The sequence below is a fragment of the Mytilus edulis genome, chromosome 11, assembly GCF_963676685.1.
Source record: "Mytilus edulis chromosome 11, xbMytEdul2.2, whole genome shotgun sequence".
NCBI lineage: Eukaryota > Metazoa > Mollusca > Bivalvia > Mytilida > Mytilidae > Mytilus > Mytilus edulis.
Window position 1 is genome coordinate 30,792,444 of NC_092354.1, and position 10,751 is coordinate 30,803,194.

At 31.9% G+C, this 10,751-nt stretch overlaps 1 pseudogene; it reads left to right on the plus strand.

Moving 5' to 3' along the window:
• Window positions 1–366: 366 nt before the first annotated feature.
• Window positions 367–3,497, plus strand: LOC139494173 (uncharacterized; annotated as a pseudogene).
• Window positions 3,498–10,751: the final 7,254 nt, after the last annotated feature.

A 10,751-nucleotide genomic window follows, 5' to 3' on the forward strand; every position in this document is an offset into this window, starting at 1 on the left:
ATAACACTTTGAATCCGTTCAATTTAATGCAACATATAAAGTTTCCACCTTGAATAGTTTTGGATTAACAATGAGATAAATTGCATTAAAATCATACTTTAAAATTACAATTATTTCTACCTATAGTTTCTTTTAATCTGAAAGTTCAATTTGCCTAACCCAAGATTATTTTTAAATTATCTAATGACTATCAAATCAATACATAAAAAATAAAATTCTAATGCAATCATTTTTAATCAATGGTTCTGATTGGATGACAGATAGCGTAAAATTCTCTATCTTCTTGTCTGTAACTTTGGAAGCCGACATTTTGAATTGCTGAATATATTAACATGTAATTTCTACAATAATAAGCCAAAAACTCACATGTTGCACCTAAAAATCTTCTTTCGTAATGATTTGTCATTGAATGTAAAGCAATACAATTTCAGTGAAGCCCAGTCAGGCAAAGATCTATGTGATTCAAGGACAGGAACTTGTAGGCTTCATATGCTGAATTTCATAAATGAAGGTAATGACATCACCAATGGTATGGAGATGAAACAAGCTCTTGAAAGTCATGGAGGTATAAGAAATACATACATTTCCGTGGTGACAGTAGCATCTGAAACACAACCAGTTTTGTATGGACAGATAAAGAACCTACAGATTTCAAAATTCAATAATTTCAGCTTTGAAGATGAAGGCATGATAGCATACAAGGCTTATGGTATTGAAGGTGAACTTGTAAAAGCAACAGATATGACAAGAATATCCAACAAGTTGATGATATTTGATACTAATTTGGTAAGAATTTATTGCTCAATTTATAATACATTTGAAAATTAATATAATTAAAAGAATTGAAAATAAAGGGATATGGAGTATAAATGTACATGGGACAAAATCACACAATACATAGAAAAATGCAAATTGTCAATGAACAGGGCTTATATTCATGTTTTGCAACTTGACAATTGCTAGAGGGTCTTTTAAAATGAATGTGCAACTGTAATTACAAAAATACTGATCATGATTCTACCACTTTTTGCCATGCTTCCTCTATACATGTACAATGTATGCGATGATAATGTCACCAGTTCATATAAAAGATTAAAAAAATATATTTCTAAAAGCATGCTTCATTAATGGAGTAAGACCATATACATAATATACATAACTTATGTTGGTAATGAAAAATGTAAAATAACGATAATATACCTACACACATGTAGGATGTTGAAATTTAAGAGTTATGCACTGTTAATGATTTTGTTCAGTTTGATGGTCTAGTACAGAGATGAGTGTTTCATCTAAGGACAACTTTAAAATGAATTGCAAAAATCAATTAAAAGGGATGTATTATATTTTCTTAGTGTTATCAAAAAAAGAATACTCTTAAAGTTCTCATCATGATGTAAAAATTACTTATAGCATGTTAATATTTTCTACAGACAATTGGAGATCCAAAACAACCAGAAGAAAAACCAGCTTCCAAAAAAGCTATTAAGTAGAATTCTACTTTCCCATGCTTTGAACCAGATTGCCTTTTAGTATTCAAGAAAGAAGACCAATTAATAACACACATTTCCATTGGTAAACATGTATTTGACAATGACAAAATTGATAATATTTCCGATACATGTAAAAGGCTATGGTATTCTAAATGTCAGGATATTAGATTTTTAAATAAACCTTTGATGTCTACTGTTGGGTCAGAACAAATGCAAGTTCAAACTAATAACAATTACAGTCAGGCTCCTGGTTATGCATTGAAAAAGAGGAAAAAGGCAGTCAGATTTTCACCCAAAGTGAAGGAGTATTTGATTGTGTTATTCACTGTTGGGGAAGAGTCGGGGAAAAAACCTAGTCCATATACAGTTTCCAAACAAATGAGAAATGAGACAGATTTGCAAGGAGATAGAATATTCTCACCATCTGAGTGGCTTTCCCATCAGCAAATTAGAAGTTTCTTTGGAAACCTGTGCATGAAAAAACAGACAGTGGACAAATCTAAAGATAAATCTGTCAAGCTTGTCAAAATTGAAGATAACCAAGAAGATGATGAAGACCTTCAAAATGTTCTTAGCAGTTTAGAGGCAAATGAACACAATACTATTTTGTCTGAAATTGTTTCTGTATTGACTGTTTAGGTTATTGATCATACATGTACCTTTGAAATTGTTTTCATCATCATTGACCTGTTAATTGAGAATTATTTTAACAATTGATATGAGATATATTACATTGAAATTTAAGTAAACTCTTAGACTGTTCGAAAAAAAAAACATTTTTGGAAGAGTTATGGAACTTTGGCCATACTATATTAATTATAATACAACCATGACACCATGATTCTTATCAATTATGACAATAGTAATGAATACCTCTAAATATCATATATTTATGCATCCAAAGATAGACATAAGATACTAGATTGTACATCAATTTAAAAAGTTGTTTTAAATAAGTGAGTACAGTTTGATACATTAATCTTTTCTAGTTTTGTATTATGATATAAGGTTCAAAGAAAAAAAAAGAGTTTAAAACTTCCAAAAATATAATGACAAGTCTTCATAACATACTGATAATTTTATTGTAAAATGAACATTATTAATTGATACTGATTAATTTAATGTTTTACTCTCTTGTGTAACTTTATTACCCTTTATATAAATTTGACGATTTTTTTACACCTGTTTTTTCACCTCGTCCATTGATCAATGCAGATGATCCATCACAACTTTGGATCTAAATGTTCAGCATGTCAGACATTTATCAGACTATCTGCAAGTGTGTACTGTACTCACACAAATAATTGATTTTGTAATTGTAATTTTATCAACAGCAATAAAATGTGTTGCAAACGTCATTTTTTTACCATTCAGATACACACTTTATGTCCGCAAAACTTTGATTTTTTTAATATGTTAAATTTAAAAAAGAATTTTTTTGGTCAATATTTTATAAAGCTGACTTCAATTTAATCATATAACACTTTGTTAAGACTTAATAACCTTTCAGAGTCTGTCAGAAAGGCAAAAAAAAATTTTCCTTGGCCAGTTCAAGCCTCCCCTTATGTTTAGCTAGGCTTCTCATTATTTTTCCATTAACTGAATCTTTTTAACTTAAAAGTACCTTCTTTTAAACATGTTTGAGTTTGGAATCTGTTTAATTCAGCTCTTAATTTAAAATGCATTATTTTTTAGGTATATCAGAATTTTCACTATGTATTGTCAAAATGCCTAAAAAAGGGGGGGGGGGGCTTTTGCTGATATCATAATTTCTCTAAAATTAATTTGCAACAAAATTCCATTCATTACAGTTTAAATCTTTGGAAATGGAATGCTTATGAAAAAAAAATAGATCATTTAAAGCGTTTTTTGGGACACAGTACCTGTTTTTGTGTTTTTAGCTAAAAAAAAGTCATATTTGTAAACAATTATGCATTTTCCTCGCCTGTCTTTTTTCTTTATACTATTATGTTTTATGAAATTGTGCTATTTATACTTCATAAACATGCTTTGGGTGTTATAAATGTATTTAAACTTCCAGAAGTGTTATTGTATTGTTTTTAATTAAAGAAATCAATGAAATAGGTGCATTTGATGAAGTGGATCTGTTAATGAGCTTGGTAAAATCCATTGTCCATCCCGTTACCATGGTAACCATTGACCTAGGGACATCAAACTATCATGACTTTCATATGAGGTCAACTTGATCATTTAAGCAAAGTTTCATCAAAATCTAACAACCTTGCATGGATAGCCATCTGCATGGTTTTCTCATAGACAGCCATTTAAGGCCATGTGCTCTGTACATAAACAAACTATTTTTAACACAGATTATGATATCACACTCTCAAGTTCCTCCTCATTTCCATCTTGGCTTACTCACCTACCACCTGGTAAAATTTTAAGGTCAGACCCGGTCTTTACTTTTATTGATCGTTTAAATATTGCTGGTAATGTAATGTATGGAGCATCCCAATATTTAGCATTCAGAACAGAGGAAGTTTTTCTTGTTGACATTTTCTGTCAGATCAACAACCTACCCAAATTCAACTTTAACATTTTCGACACTTTTGGCCAAATATTTATTCATTCTCAACTTCATTGGAAAATCTTGAAAATCGTAATCAGCAAATTAACTCCAGAACAACAAAACTTTTTACAAACTTTTGTAGAACAAAAAAAAACCGTTTCGGATTACCTATCGGATGTTTCTTAGTTAAACCAACAAAAGACCATTGATGGGTGTCGATGTTCATTTTTTTATCTTGAACAGCTCATGGTAAAAACCGGATTAAATAGTATTCATGAGTTGGATGATATGGGTACATCTGATCTCTACAAGACCAAGTTGTCGTTCTTGGTTGCTAACTACTGTAATCCTGCCAAAATCCCATCATCAACAAAAAGGTCAGAAATTAGAAAAAACCACAGAATTCGACCCTCTGTCGGAATACACCCTCGAATTGTCAACTCAAATACTACATCAACTCTAGATCGGTTCTTCACAAATTTAATTTCTATTTTGGATTCTTCAAAAATTGTATCGGTAGGGGGATGTGGATTGGACAGGCCAAATTATCAAATTTTCAGAAGCAGGTAACATACTTTGAGAATCAACTTAATTTGGCAGTACAGAAAAATCTCCCAGTCGTCATTCACAGCAACTCTAACCTCCATGGTTAATAATTTACCCATTTAGTCACCAGTAATTTTTCCATTGTAACCTACAATTTTCTCAGGTTACAATGCTGAAACACCACATTTATAATATACATCCAGAAGTTGACAGTGAGGCAAAGTTTGGTCTAGACAAATACCAGATGTGGGTGAAGTTAGTCAATGGTCTGCTAAGGGAATTAGCCAGGATGTTTGAAGTGTCCTATCCAGATGGACTAATAAATTTCGAGATGAAGGAATGTCTTGTGAAGTAAAGGGGTGTAAAACCCCTGTTTTAAAAAGCAATGGCATGTACTGTAAACACTGGCTCCGCTTTCATACCAAGAAAACATCAATAATTATATGCCGTCTCTGTCAACGGAAATTAGGAAGAAGATGTTACCTTCTCCAGCATTTGAGAGACTTTCATAAGCTTAATATCAAAGCCCGAACAGATGAAGTGCTAAATACCATTCCTCAACTGATAGATTATATGCATAATATTGACCCCGGCAATACAATACAATGTGTTTTAAAACCAAAGGTAAATGTACAGGCAAAGGAAGCAGCTAAGATAGAAAGACGCATTCTTAGAAAATAAATAGAAAGGAAATATTTCCGAATTTTCATGGAGCTGTAATCGTTCCAATAGACCACAATAGACCATGAAGCACATATTTTCAAGATGCCGAATATGATGGGAGGGCAGGTATTGCAGTTAAAAGAGAAACCCGGATGGTGAAAGACATTTTGGACTGTTATTATTTTGGACATTTTGCAATTTATTTAGACTAAAAAAAACAATTAAAATAGAAAAAATATATATATATATATATAAGGAAAGCTGTTAATTACATGCAATTAGTAAATTTCATATGTTTAAATATTAGCTAAATTGTTGAAAATTAATCATATATGTTTATCAAGAATAATTTATATTTTTCATATAAATTGATTCTTAGGGGAGGAATGTAACAATTTCGCTATAAGATAAAGAATAATTATCTCCCTTGTGCTCATTCAATTTTGTTATTAGTTTAATACTGTTGAGTTAATTAAAGTTGTAATACATTATTTTTATAGGTTATCACTTTTTTGTAAATAGCCATAAATTATCGTGGAAAAATTCTGAGTAAAAATAATTATTTTTGAAGAACCTTTGTACCGTAAATAATTAATTTATACATTATCATCTGAGTTCAAATAATAGTTTGTCTTCACTCCTTAACTTGCCATCGTCGAGTCAACACGTACGCGTCGATCTGAAAGCAATTACAGGAGAAGATTACGGTCTGTTGTTTTTGTCCAATTGTTTAGTTAGCATTTAAAATAATTTCTATTTTAACTTAAGTTCAATTTCACTTCTTTTTATTAATTCTTTGTAAGTTTTTAAATTTTATTTTTTAATCTTAAGGTTTGAAACTTTATTTTTGCTAAATCAGTTTAAATAATTAAATATTTTTGCTAAATAAGTATTAAATATTTAAATAGGCTAAAGTTTAATCTATTTTTGCTTTAATAAGTTTAATTAAAAGTTAAGATTATTTGAAATAGGTGCAATATGACAAACAACACAAGGAAAATTGACTCAAGAAGTTCACAACAAGGGGAATCACCTGATTCCAAAATTTACAAACAAAGTCGAGGCAATTCGCAGATACAATATGCAAAAAGGCAAGGATTAAGCCAAACTAAAACTAAAAGCCATGTGTCACTCAATGACAAATTTCAATGAAGATATCCCTATAATGAACAAAAAAAATCAGTTTCCTGCTATTACGACCCTCCTTTTTTGTATGTTTTTAATGAGACATTTCATTGTTTGACTCAGCAAAGAAGGAAAATATTTAGATTGCGTTTAGTGATAGTTGTCTTGTTGCTAAATGTACATCCATATCCTCTAGTTTCTACAAATAATCACTTTTTAAAAATCAAAGAATCGTATAAGTAAAGTCAATGCTTTTTTTTCTTTCTCTTACTTTAGCAAAAAAATCAACTTCAACCAAATGCTCTTAAACAGATGGAAAAGTGGATGTGGAGATTACGGGATTGCCAGACCATATTGAGCTGAAAGATCCGAGCTGGAGCCCTAACGACCACGCTGCATTTAAAGAGAGATTCGGTAAACAATTAAGCATTATTTTGCATTTAGACACATATAAGATACAAAAAAGAATTCGATAATAATATACACATTCGCTCGATTAAGAATTGAATGTTCACTTTTGGCGGAAATAAAAACTGTTGCCCGAGCTGCATTAGTATGAAGCTTTGCCATGAAGTGCATTTGTATGAAGCTGAGTTTGTGACGAATCACGTGAATAGATAACCTTTATTTAAAAAAGAAAAGATTTGTTTTATTAAACAAAGCTGAAATTTCAATAAAAATGTTTTAGGAGGTTTATCAACACTGTGTCACTAGAAAATGTAAAACAGACATCTCTTCAAGTTTTGTTTGTGTTGTTCAAGCATTAAAATGTTGAGTCGTTTGTGTTTCCTCTTATTTTTGAGATATTGAGATAAGACGTGGCACGGTACTTGTCTATCCCAAATTCATGTATTTGTTTTTCATGTTATATTGGTTAGTCTCGTGGTGTTTTGTCTGATGCTTGGTCCGTTTCTGTGTGTGTTGCGTTTCGGTGTTGTGTCGTTGTTCTCCTCTTATATTTAATGCGTTTCGCTAGGTTTTGGTTTGTTACCCCGATTTTGTTTTTTGTCCATGGATTTATGAGTTTTGAATAGCGGTATACTACTGTTGCCTTTATTTACAGACAAATAGTATAACTAACATCTATAAATTTGTAATTGCAGTGTGAGATTGGGGGATTCTGAGTTGACCCGACGGAGGAGCACTGTTGTTTTTCAACAGGAAAATGCAGGAACACTTTCAAACTTATGTGACAGGTATTTTAGCCTTGGGTAATTGATGATTGTTTAATTTTTTTTTAATAAGCGTTGGCTGATATAAGGAAATATTGACTCTTATTTGTGTTTTTGTTTGTAAATGGTAGTTGCAATGGTAAAGACGTACCTACTAAACTGTCAAGTGTCTGATTACGATAAAACCTCTTTACGGCGGTATAAACTTACTAGAGCATATTAGCACCTGGATGTTAAACATCTTAATAAAATCTCCTACAACCCAATTGTTAAAAGTTACCCTTGGGAGATTGACAATAAATAGTTTTATGACTGATAGAAGCAGTGCATAAAAGCAAATCACTTTGACGCTTAATGCACAAAAGTCCAGTTTAGAAAATAATAAAACATTTGATTTTAAATGTGAAAAGCATCCGTTAGGCCAAACCAATTCGATTTATTTATTTTTTTATTTCCCCGCTCCTTTTTTTTGGAGAGAACAACAATAAGTTTGAGCTAAAACAATGACTAGATAGGAAATCATTTTTTTGAAAATTATGACGTCACAAGTTGAACTCATATTGATTTTTAACCAACAAATCAATAATAATGGGTAAATTTCCATAGATTATTGGACAGGAATCATAGATTGATTGATTGATTGTTTGTTACTTTACGCCGCATTAGCACAAAAAGGCTCTATCGCGGCGAGAGCTTATTCGAATATTTTTACAATTTATAGCATATTTTTAAAATAAGACAAAAAGTCTTTCGATATACTAAAATTTTTGACTACAAACATCTTTTGAAATAATGTTTGTGAATTTTGAAATAATATTTGTGAAGACATTTCACATATTTTGTTTGAATATTAAGTTTATCGACGCCTGCGCTCTATGTTTCCTGGTCCTCAATTTGTTTGAAATGCAGCTGATTTTGTCGAATTTCACCAAAATCCCTTATCTTGACCTGTTTGGGATGTAAAAATCAACGTGTTAGAATTAAACTTTGACAAAAACAGTTCTGTTTAACTTGCTCACATGTCTTTAAGGCAACTTAAAATATTTATTATTTTACCTTCTCTCCTAATCTCGACTTATTTATGAAAGTCTGGGAATTGTCTGACCGCAATGTTTATAGTCTATCTTGTTTGATATAAGGCATATCAATCTTAAGCAACTCCTCCCTCATTTTTCTGGGGGTACATTAGAAATTTAGTTAAATTGTAGTTGTTATTTTAATATGAATTAGATACACATGTTTAATTTATGTAATATTTGTATTTGTAGTTATTGAAAATGGCTTCGAAAAAACGAAAAATCCGCTAATATTGTCGATTCAAATGATTCTAACAAAAAATCAAAAGAGGAATTACGAGCAGAACTAATCGTGATGGAGTTAATGCTCCTGCTACGTTTAGCAACAAAAAAATTTACAAGCGTTGTTAAACTCTTATCGTCAAAGACAAGAGGGACGAAAGATACCAACGGGACAGTCAAACTCATAATTCTAAAACAAACTGACAACGCCATGGCTAAACAAAAGACAAACAATATTACACATGACGCAACATAGAAAACTAAAGAATAAACAACACGAACCCTACCAAAAACTAGGGGTGATCGCAGGTGCTCCGGAAGGGTAAACAGATCCTGCTCCACATGTGGCACCCGTCGTGTTGCTTATGTGATAACAAATCCGGTAAATAGTCTAATTCGGTAGGTAAACATTCATGGAAGGGAAGGGGATTGTAGTTACGACGTAAGCTATGCCTGCTGTTAAGGCGCAAACAACTGATGATATAATATTAAAGAACACTATTCGTGTACTATCGGCCAATGTTAAATCGTTGACCAAAACAGTTAAAAGTCGAGGAGAAATTCTTAAAACAGTAGTTGATCTTCAATAAAAATGCTACCGGGAATGATGTATCGCATACTTGTACTCACATTCAATCGGCATCTCAATTAATCGAAACACAGGGATATAGTGCTTCCGGGGAAAGTGTCTGCTGGTATGTTCCAGCACATACAAACAGTGTCACAAACCCAGCGACAAAATATAAAAGAAGACAATTACATTAATTTAGTTTATTTGCTTATTTCTGTAAATGAAAAGTGATACTCAGCAAATAGAGGCAGATGTATCTATTCTCCTTCTAAAGCTAAAAGATCATCGCCTGCAGCGTGAATTATCTAACCACGAATACATAGAGGCATTTAACATTTACAAAAAACATTATGTGCAAATTCGAAGATCGTCGGGTAGAACTTAACATGTTTTTGCAAGAAATCATAGAAATCGCGACGAAGTTTAAAGGTAACATTTTCTACGAGTACCATAAGGCATTCGCTAAGAAACATTCGCTAACAAAAGGTTTGACCGCGACTGGTAAATTAGAAATGAGAAGCTGTATTCGTCAGTTTGCTTAGGGAGTGCTATCAATACATGCACAGCGTATGTGGAAGTTCATTGCATAACACTGAAATGTGTTATTTATCTGATATTTTTGATCCGCATTTAGATTTTACTTTGTTAGCTGCAGCTGTTATAGGTTTTTTTGGGGGGTTTTCTGCATTTTTCTGAATTTACATGCAGTCATTCGATTCAGCTTTGGATTTAACTATAGCTGATGTAGAATTTGTATCTGATTGTCAAGTTAATTTACTTTTGAAGGCATCCAAAACCGACATTTTTCGTCATGGAGTAATCTTTAAACTATTTATATGAATTGCTCTAAGAGAAAACATTTTTTTTTAGTTCATTAGAACACATTCATTCTGTGTCAGAAACCTATGCTGTGTCCACTATTTAATCACAATCCAAATATAGAGCTGAATCCAGCTTGAATGTTGTGTCGATACTTGCCCCAACCGTTCAGGGTTCAACTTCTGAGGTCGTATAAAGCTACGCCCTGCGGAGCATCTGGTTAAAAATTGTAATTTTGTTTTTCCTGCATCCATAAAATAACTTTTTGATATACATTGCATTTTATTTTATTTTGTAACCTGTTATCTGTTGTATTACTTGTCGTCCGTCGTCTGGTGTATTATTTGGTGTCAGTGTCTTAATTATTTTGCTGTCAACTTCCGTTAACCTCCACAATTCGAACACATGTGAAAACCGAACAAAACACAAAGTCCCATGGGTGTTCGGTTTGGACAGGTTTCACTGAATTTTATATTTTTGAATTTAAACAGGTATTGGTGAGACACAGCTGAACAATTTGTTTACTGCCATGAA